Source organism: Solanum verrucosum, unplaced genomic scaffold (assembly GCF_900185275.1).
Source record: "Solanum verrucosum unplaced genomic scaffold, falcon-dt-bn FXZP01000057.1, whole genome shotgun sequence".
Taxonomy (NCBI): Eukaryota; Viridiplantae; Streptophyta; class Magnoliopsida; order Solanales; family Solanaceae; genus Solanum; species Solanum verrucosum.
Window position 1 is genome coordinate 363,941 of NW_026019947.1, and position 11,278 is coordinate 375,218.

An 11,278-nucleotide genomic window follows, 5' to 3' on the forward strand; every position below is an offset into this window, starting at 1 on the left:
TACTAAATATGTGGACCACATTAAAGTCTCTAAAGAGACGTAAAGTCCTACATTATTTACTTGATGATCTTAGTTTTTCATAGGTTTCATTAAGATATATTATGACAATATAATTTATAATGTTAGATAATATCAAAGTTAGGTTAAAAATAATGATTTTCCTTTAATATAGTGATATTGTTCATGGTAATATTATCACAATCTAATTTATCAGATTGTGTGAATACCTACTCAATTCTAATTTAATAGGCGAATTCTTACGTACCATCCATTTCCTTTTAAATGATAATTTCAGGAAAAATCTCATCCATAAAAATAAATAAATAAATAAAATCAAAACTCAAAACTCATCTTTATTTTATGAAGTTTGACATTTCTTTAGGACTTAATCTAGATATGTATAAGAGCTTCTAATATAGAGTAATAACAAGAAAATAGAAGACACAACTTCCACCCGAAGAAAGAGTATAGAAAAGCTGATGATGAATGTCTGTCATCCTAACTAACACTTCAAATCACCTGAAATATACCTACACACCAAATTAAAGGAATGTAGCAAGATAGTATTAGTACACCCTAAGGTAGTAGAACTTCAAACTCTACTCCCAAAGTAGTATAACTCTATTCCTAAAGTAGTATGAGTGTATTAAGAATTTAAATCTACTCCTGAAGTAGTAGAACTTTGAAATCTTCTTGTGAAATTGAAAATTTGTAAGATATCTGAAGTGATGTCTTCTTGTACTTGAACAAAATAATCACTTCTTGATGAATGTGATATCATAAGCAAATATAAATGACTATGCTTTATTCTCTAAAGTGAATGAAAGAAATTTGAAAACTTATTTTCTAGAGATCAAATAGAATATTATTTTGTGGTATAAAGACATAACTATCGTACATAGAAACATCTTGAATAAACTTAGGAAATGTTTGGAAAGTCACCTGGTAATTGAATTTGATGTAATTCAGTGTGATTACACTATCTGACATGTTTGGTTGACCATGTAATTACTTGGTCAACAGGAAATTGAGTGTAATTAGCAGGGGTAATTACAGTCTCCAATTCCCAGGGAGGGGTTGTAAATTGCTAGTAATTACATGTTGTAATTACAAGCTAATTACTTTTTAATTTCTTCATTCTTTTTCATTTTAATTTATTTTGTATTTCTGTTATTTTAAATTCTTTTTTAATTTTATTATTCTAAAAGTTTTTTTATTGTATATTAGTTATATTTCATTTCTTTCTCATTCTCAACCTTCACTTCATGTGATTCTATGCAATTTTTCGTATTATCTATTTTTATGATATGTTTATTTATTTCATTTGCATAATTTTACTAGTATTATAATTTTAAATTAAAGTAGAATTCATTTTTGAGTAAGATTATAGACTTACGTTTTCCTGTTCTTTTAAATCATATTTATGTATGTTATGTTGGAATTTGACATAAGAGTATATGTTTATTTTTTTGTTTTAAATTTAGAACTTATGTTGTGTTTTTAGTTTAATTTGTTTTAGTAGTATTGACTTCAGACTTCACATTGCAAGTCATTTATTTTTTAATTAGACTTGATAGATTATCTTTTTGTCAAATAGTTTAATAATATAAATATGACATTTTATTTATAATTTTTTTGTCAAACATGCATTTCATGAATAAAATTCTCGTGCTTTTAGTTTTTATGATTAATCCATTGAAATATACTAATTTGAAAAAATATAAATCAATTATTTTTCATAATATTAGTTAAGAACATATGTTTATTAATTAATATATTTTCAAAAGATAATATATATCTTAAATATTTAATTTAATAGCATTTATAAAGTTTCTTATTCGTCTAATATAAATTTAATAATCAACTTTATTTTTAAAATTTGATATAATCTTATGATTGTAACTTCAAACAGTACATGTGTAATCTTACTCTATACATATATAAAGGAGAATGTTAGACTTGATGACGTGGCATGCCTGTAAAGGCTAGAAACCTATTTATCTATTTTGAGTTTTTTGGGCCATTTTTCCTCATTTTAAAATACATAATATTACAAAACATTACTTTAAGATTTTACAAAATATTAAAGCATAATATTGAATTCTCTCCATTTAAAGAATAAACATAAGTATGTATTAATGTTGCACGAAAATTTCTGCCAGAAAAAACTATCCCTTCGGCTTCCCCATAATTAGCATTTATTATATTTATTAATGTTATTTGTATTCATTAGTTTGCACGTATTTTTTATTCCAGAAAATTCATTTCAATGATCCCTCTTTCCTCCCCAATAATTAATAGTATTTATTAATAGGTTTTAAATGTTACACCTCTTCACATTCTAGCACTTAATAAAATGATAGAAGTTTAGAAACAAAGCTCCAACAACTTCTTAATTATGCTAGGTGAAAAACTCATGATGCTATATTTTATAGGTAATATTAATTATTATTTTTATTGGATGAATAATGAATAATTGTATTGACAAATTCTTTTACGTGGATCAAAGGAATGTGATTTATACTTATTCGTGGTTATAGTAAAAGCTAAACCAGTGAAGTGGCCATGAAATCTTGACAAGACAATTATTTTAAAGTAAAAATTTCTCCTTAGTTCATACTATATTTATATATTATATCATTTTCTTATAATAACTATATATATTTTCTTTAATTGTTTAGTATCATTTTTGCTATACACAAGTTTGTTCCATTACTTGCAGAAAGTGAAAAGAAAAATATGTCAACTGGCTACAACAATTATTCAAAGTATAAAGGAGATATTAAATCAAGGGTCATCAATACATGAATGAGTTCTGACTACAACAACTTTTTTCTCATTTTTTTTACCATTCTCCTAATTTTCAAAATATGTTTTTTATTAAAACCAAAAAAATTATCAAAAGTTACTACTTAAAATACTTCTCCTCAATATATGTTGCTCATTTTTTTCAATTACTCATTGTTAACTACCACTTATTGTATTTAAGTCTCTTTAATTTGTTAGTATTTATCATTTTAATTTAAAAGTCTAAATTTAACTAAATAATTTGTCAATTAATTAGGGAAAGACAATTACTATAGAAGACAAGGAAAGATGAAAGAGGTTAGATTTCAAATAGGTGATGAAAATATTTTTACAATTTTTTCTTTTCGATTATTTAAAAATAGAGCGCAATCTTTAATTAGCAACAAGAACTAGGGGAACAAGAAAATAATGAAATAGAATAAATAAATAAATGTAGGAAGGATTGAAGGAACTAATGGTCCGGAAAAAACAAAAAGTGGATGTAACGACCCTTTTCGTCGTTTTGAGTACTAGAATTTTTTTTATTTCATAAAAAGACTCTTTCGATAGGTTGTAAATGGGTATTTTGAACTATTCGTAACTATAGTTATATGATTAAGGGGGTAGTTTAAATAATTAATTTAGTTTATAGTTAAAGAAGATAACATTAAAATTAGTAGGGATCACTTTTATAATTGGTCTTGTTGACACCCAATTTTGAACCTCCACAATATAAATTAATCATTTCGAGCTTCTTCAATTTTAAATGATTTTAAAATAATTAGTTTTATAAAATTTCAAAAAAAAAGAGAAAAAATATATATATAGTTTGCAAGTTATTTTAACTAGTTTTGTCACTTTTCATAATTTTTAGATAATATATATGTTTTACATAATTATGTATATAATTAGTATATTTTATGATTATTCGAAAATCGTTAAAAAAAAGAAGGGATTTTACTTTTACTCAAGTATTTTATTAAATTAATTTTGCCTAAATTAGTGATTTATATTTGGAGTCAATTATTTTATTTCGTTAAGATTAAGAAGCTACTTAATTAATTTATGAAAATTCATCTTGTTTAAGTGTTAATTAAGTCCACCAACATGTCAATTTAATTCCTTTTTTTTTTCTTTTCCTCCAATTCCCAGGCCCAATTCTTATTAATCCTAAACCCATTACAATAACAACATAATACAATTCCAGCAACTCCAATCGACCCGGCCCAAACCCAACTTCCAATCCCAATAGAAACCCAAAAACAACAATGCAATACACCAACACCAACAGCAACCCGACCCAGACCCCTGCATCTTTTTCTTCTTCTCCCTCAACACGCAGAAAAGCAACGGAGACAGACCGAAAAGCAGCAGCCAGGCGATACCCTGCTTCCCTTTGGCTTCTTCTCCCTATCCACATTAATGTCACAGAAGGCACGCGTATTTCTCCTTTCCTCTTTCGGAATGGGGCAAAAATCTCAGAAAAAGGGGTCTCTCCAAAATGGTGAAAGACTTTTGAATTTCGAATTGGCCCTTTGAATTCGAAAATCAGCCTCTTTCCCCCCATTCTCCGAACCCTAATCCCCCCCCCCCCCTATATATATTCTCTTCTTGTTCACTGTAAAGGGGATTTTTTTTTGGGGGAGTTAAGTTTCTCTTTTGAACTAAGGCAGAGAGTTGAAAAGGAGGGAGATTTTTAGTCCGAAAATTTTATGTTAAGAAAATAGTGGGAGAAAAGTATTAGAAAAGGAAAAAAAAATATACTTAAGCCATAGTTTGGTAACGGCGTAAAGAGTTTAGAAATCTCAACTTTGCTCGGTCTTTGTTATCGTTCACATTGTTTGTTCACCCAAGTCCTCGGGACCGCACCTAGTGGCATCGGAAGAAGCTCGTCCCTGCTCGTTTCTTGTCCCAAATCGCTGCTCTTCCAAAGGTGAGTTTCTTTTGATTCTGACTCGTTTTGGATGATTTTTTTTTTTTGTGAACTGAAGTCAGTGGCTGATTCTTCCTTTCCCTTTTTGGAGTGTATTTAACTGATTCTGGGTTCGCTGATAATATTTGCTAATCATAGTTTGAGGTCTTAGCTGGCATTTCCTTTTAAATCTGATGATAAGAAAGATTGGCTAAGAATTTGAACTTTCTTACTATGGATCCGTCGTTATATTTCAATAGTGGTTGATTGAATCGCTGTTTCGTTTTGTTTGAAACATGTTCAATGTTTACTTGGTCTCGAGTATGAACATGTTAGTTGCACAGGCTTGCTCTCTTCATTTCGTTGATGTTTAGTCATCTTCCTTGAATCATGCGAGTTGTGTCTTGCTTGTGTCATTCAAATGATGTCTATACATCTTTGGTTCCTACTTATGATGTTATGTTCATATCTCATCTATTGCAATGCATCAATTTACCTAAGGTTTACTTTTATTTTTTTAGAAAACAATCTTCCTATCTTTATCTAATGTGAAAATCTGCATTGAATTCGTTTTGATACTTGACTTTGGTGTTGGTTATTTCTTGTTTGTAAGTCTTAATGTGATGACCTTGACAATTTTTAATCAACATGCTATAAAACTCTTTGGTGAATTTTCAGATTTGACTGGTATTGTTTGGTCACTTGAGATTTTACTCATTTTAGCATTTTTCATTATTTCGCTTCTAAGTCTTGATAAGTTGAGAGTGTAAGTGCTATGAATATATGGTCATCTTAAATTGCATTATATGCTTACAGTTGTTAAGAAAATGGAGTACGATTCCTTCACTTGCTTTGGATGATCTCTGGTTCATATTCATTCCTTTATGTGTTAATTTGATGTCATATTGGTTGAGGTCTGATGAAGTCTCTTAGTTCAAAACATAGGATGTAGGTGTTGAACTTTTTTTTTATTTCGCAATTTTAGTCGGGGCAGCAGTGTAATATATTATCGAAAATAGCGATAAAGGCGAATTTCTAATTGATTTAGATTGATCGTCAATGTGGAGCTGCTGCACTTTTTTTAAAAAAGAATACCTTTCCTCCCTCAAATTATTAAATTTGTTGGGCTCAATTTTCCATTGACGTGTTTGTGGGTTTCTCTGGAATTTATATCTTTAAAGGGAAGTTTGACCCATTAATTTTCAATTTGGAAGCATGATTAAGGGTCATATGCAATTAAGTAGCCATTGTTGGGAATGGTGTTGTAATTATATCATCTGTGTGTTTTGTCTTCCTTTTGAATTAATTATTGGACCATGTGTTTTTTTTTATATTTCCCTTTCTAACTCCTTCATATGTTGTTGCATGTGACATCCCCCCGAATCCTCATGGATTATATCTCCTCTACCTTGCATTTCGGATGGGCCATAAAGGCCTTAAATTCCCTTTTTTTTTGCCTTCGAGTCAGCCCCCTTGGCAAGCTGCGAAACCGGCGAACAGGTTACAGACAAACGAGAGCTGGAAATTAAATTTTCGTGCTCCGAAAGAGTCTAAAAAAGGCTGATATACCCGATGTATACACTGGTATACAGTCAGAAAATACAGAATACAGGTCCAAAACGTGAAAACACAGGTGAAAAATGCAGAAATACGAAACCCAAATGAAATTACAGGTTCGGGAGTTCGAGAATTAGCGATATACATGGTGTATACCTCGAATATACACTTTGTGTATATCATGATCAAGAAAGAGGGAAAAAGGGCCAAAGCCCAATGAATTATTACTTCATATTTTTTGCAGATTTGGAAATTTGGGCAAAAGCCCAAATTCAATATATTCCTTTTAAATTATTTGTTTATATTTGTTGATTGACTAATGTTTATTTATTTTTATGGTTGAATTTAATTAATTCTCAAAGATAGCCATTTCGCTTTTATATTCAAAAGAAAAAAAATAAAATATTATTTTATACATATTCTTATTACCTAGCTTCTATTTTAATTTTGGTATTGTCAACACTTAGGTTATTTCCCTTTAGAAAAATTCCCCCTTGGTTCATTTCCCCTTAAGACAATTAAACGACAACAATAAAAAATAAAATGATGAAAATAATAATAGTAATAAGTAAATAAAGAATAAAAATAAATAAATGAGTTCCTTTACTTAGTTAACGTTTTCAAAAAATAGTTAAAGTAAATAAGTTCTTTTACTTAGTTAAAGTTTTTTTTTTTTTTTTCAAAAAAAATTAGTTAAAATAAAATGAGTTATCTTACTTAGTTAAACTTTTAAAATTAGTCAAAATCATTTTTTAGTCAAATCGCCGGTCAACCGCAAGTTAGCGGGCATTCCGAGGGCCTAACACCTTCTTGGAATGTACATTGAACTTCGGACCCTTTTTATTTTCGATTGATTTTATCTGTTTTAATCTATTGAAAACCCTTTAAGATTTTTCTTGATTTTTATTAAGAAATTAACGCGACTTTGTTCTTTTGGGAAATTCGATTTCGCTTAAACCATAAGTTTGATCGATTTTTCAAAAACTTAGTCATTTTTTCTTTTATATATGTTTTAAATAAAACAGGTCTTATATAATAACTAGTGAACATTTCCGCGCTTCGCGCGGTCATAAAAATTATTTATAAATTCAAAAGTCACTCACTTATGTGTAGTTATCTTAGAAAGCCACTCAATCATGAATATTTATCTTGAAAAATCACTTTACCAATCTAAATAATTTTTTCATTAAATTTTGTTGACATGAGATTTTTATTTTATACTAAATTTTTAAAAAATAAAAAAAGTGTCAATTTTAATCATTTTATTGATGCACCCCACAAAAATTATATAGAAATATATATTTATCAAGATCACTTCATTTTATATGCATTTAAAATAATATTTAAAGCAATCACTCAAATATGACGACATAATTTGCTCCTCTAATTTTTCTCATATAATTAGAAACATTGGAATCTTTGTTATTATCTAACTATTGTTCAAATGTTGACATATATAATTAACTGATTACTCAATTATAAGCTAATTTTTTTTTTATATAAAATGCGTAACTGAGTTGTGTGTTTTTGTATTTATAATTTATATTGGTACTTTAGATATAAGTTTGTTTTACTAACTATAGTTATAAATTTTGTTATATTATATATTACTTATTTTAGTGGGACACATCAATAAAAAGTTTATAATGAAGATCTTTTTATTTCTTAAAATATTAGCTTAAAATAAAAATTTCAAGTTAACAAAAATTAATGAAAAAATTCTTTAAATTGGTTGGATGACGTTTTATGTAGAATACTAATAGTTGAGTAACTCTCAAGATATCTATTCATAGTTGAGTGACCTTCTAAGACAACTACACATAGTTGAGTGACTTTTGTGTTATAGAACAAAGTTGAGTGACTTTCTGAGAAAACTACTCATAGTTGAGTGAATTTTTGAGAAAGTTATTCATAGTTGAGTGATCATTTGAGATATTATCTCCTAATCCTACTTCCTCTTTTTGTTTAGTTACGTCCTTCAATCTTTCCTATGTTGAATTATTTATTTTATTGAATTATTTTCTTGTTTCTCTAGTTTTCGTTGCTAGTTAAATATTGTGCTCTATTTTTTAAATAATCAAAAAGAAAATTTACTTCTTTCTACTTTAATATTTTCATTACTTATTCGAAACTAACATTTTTGATCTTTCCTTGTCTTCTATAATAATTGTCTTCTCCTAATTAATTGACAAATTATTTAGTCAAAATTAGACTTTTAAATTAAAATGATAGGCACTAACAAATTAAAGAGACTTAAGTACAATAAGTGGTACTTAACAATGAGTAATTGGAAAAAAATGAGTAACGCATATTGAGGAGAAATATTTTAATTAGTGACCTTTGATTATTATTTTTTGATTTTAATAACAAAAACAGATTAAGAAAATAGGAGAATGGTAAAATAAAAATAACTTATATAAATATCACCTTGTTTATGTCTAACTTTATATAAATATATATAGCTATAGATTTTGAATTACAAGCTCCCATATATTTTGAAAAAATAAAAAATTGTGATGATAATTCAACTTAAGTTTTTTGATTTGTTAAACTATTTATAATAACTTACATTCAAATCTATATATAATATAAAAGAGAAACATAGACAAGATGATGTGGCACCTCTCTATGACCTTCATTCTATTTTCTCCTTTTTTGAGATTTTTTTTCTTAATTCTTTTCATTAATTCTTTTATTTATTAAATAAATAAAAAATCATATTTACTATTCTAATTTAATCTAATGAGTTACCAAAAACCTCCATCTATTCATATTCTCTACTTAAATAACATGTCTCTTCAACTTATTCTTATGCTTATCAAATCTATAAATTACAATCATCTATGGAGATGTTGAATATCCATTTTTCATTTTTCATTTTTCTCATTCTTACTTTTTATTAGTGTAGTTTTTTTCTCATTCTTACTTTTTATTAGTGTAGTTTTTTTCTCATTCTTTCTTTTTATTAGTGTAGTTTTTTTCTCATTCTTTCTTTCTAATTGTGTGGCTTTTTTTTCTCTTTTTTAAAAAATAAAAATTATTCTTCATCTTTTCCATAAGAAATCATAGAAAAGATAGTGACATGATATGTTCTTCACTTTGATGAAGATCAAAGATATATTCTTCAAATATTCAGTATAAAGAGATGCTTACATTAATTTAGTACAAGATCATCAAAATGAAGAAGAAAGTTTAATTATGTTGAAAGATTCATCAAGAGAGATGATCATATTAGTATAAAGTAAATGAAGTTGCACCTCTCTTTGGCCAAAGATTCTATTTATCTTTTTTCCACAATTTTTCATATTTTTCTATTTATTGTACAAAAAATAAATATATCAATTACTACTCCTCTATTTATTGTTATACTTAAATGTCTGAAAAATTATTTACACTCATTATTATTCTTTGTTACAAAAAATTAAAAGTCTCAATATTTACTACTTTAATATTTCAAGACATTTGTCTATTTTTTTATTGTATTTTTTTTCCTCTTTCACTTTTGTTAAACACAATGGAGTAGTACAAAAAGAGAAGAAGTTGATTTGCTTGCTTTCCTAATAAAACTTAAACACCCAACAAATGTTGAATAGTTCATGAGTGTTTTTTGGTCTTCACTATTTTATTTTTTCCTTCTTTTATTTATTTTAAAATTCTTATCTCCATAACCTATACCTAATTGAACTTTTACTTTAATTAATATTATTAACTCTTTTTCTTTAAATTTTTATATTCATAACCCCCAACTATTTAATTTCAAAGTTTAAGATACCTTATGATATTAATTTCTTGAATTTTGTTTATATAAATTCATTTTTTTCATTAGATTTCTACTCAAGATTATTATTTTTATTCCATATTTGAAATGGTGATATTCTATATTATTGTTATAGTATCAGATTTATACTTTAGTTTGACTCCATGAAAAGACTCTTGCATATGGATAGAAGGGGTGCCTAATAAAAGCTCAAAAATAATTGCATTGATTATATGATTTTTTATCATCTTTGTTTTTGTGATTAAGGACTTGACAAAATTGTGTTGTTGTTTTTCTCTTTTTACTTACTTTTTCATATATGTTCTCTCTCTATATATTTTTTAAAATTTAGGTTCTTATAAATTTTTTAATTTTACTAAATTACATTTTCATTTAGGCTCAAATTAGTTATTTGTAACTTTGTCAGAACACAACTAACTATGCTAATAGACGTTTAAATTTTATTACTCATGGCTAAAAAAAATGCATATTAAGTATTAACATACGAAATTATTAGGTATTTCTTATGGTGAAGAACCATTTAAATTTGTCCATTTCTTCTACTTCTAATGAATCACCATAATAATATAAGATATATACGAAAAATTAGCAATAGAGGTTTATTTAGATGATAATGAAAAATAGAGAATAAAAGAAAAAAACAAGGACAAAAAAAGGATTAAATATCGAAGAAGAAATGAAATAGAAATATTTATCTCTATTTCCTCCTATTTTTAGTTTCATCATTTATTTTTCCGAACTAAAGGAAGATTCATCGGATAGTAAATTTATCATTTGACAAAAATAAGAAAAAAAAAATCAAGTTCTTAAATATGTTTATCTGAATTTTATGTATTAACATCATAATATATGAATTTTTTTCTTAATAAATTAGTCTTTTATTTTTGAAAAACATTTGATAATAAAAATGTAATTCACTTAATTAAGCTCTAATTCTACAAAAATATTTGTATTGTGATTTTATCACTTTTCTAATTTCTGTGTTTGATTTTTTATTTTTTGTATCATAATTATTTTTAAAATAAATTTACATATATATTTCATAACTGCGCGAAGCGTGGCCAAATTTCCTAGTTACTCATGTAAAATACAAATTCAACACATACTAAAATGAGATCATTCTAATTTGAAAAACACAATTCACTCTTTTTTAAGTTGGAACTAAATTTGAAACTTTAAATATGTCAAAATTAAGTTTGATTTCATTTCTCAACCAATAAAGTTTGTCCAGAAGAAAATATAAT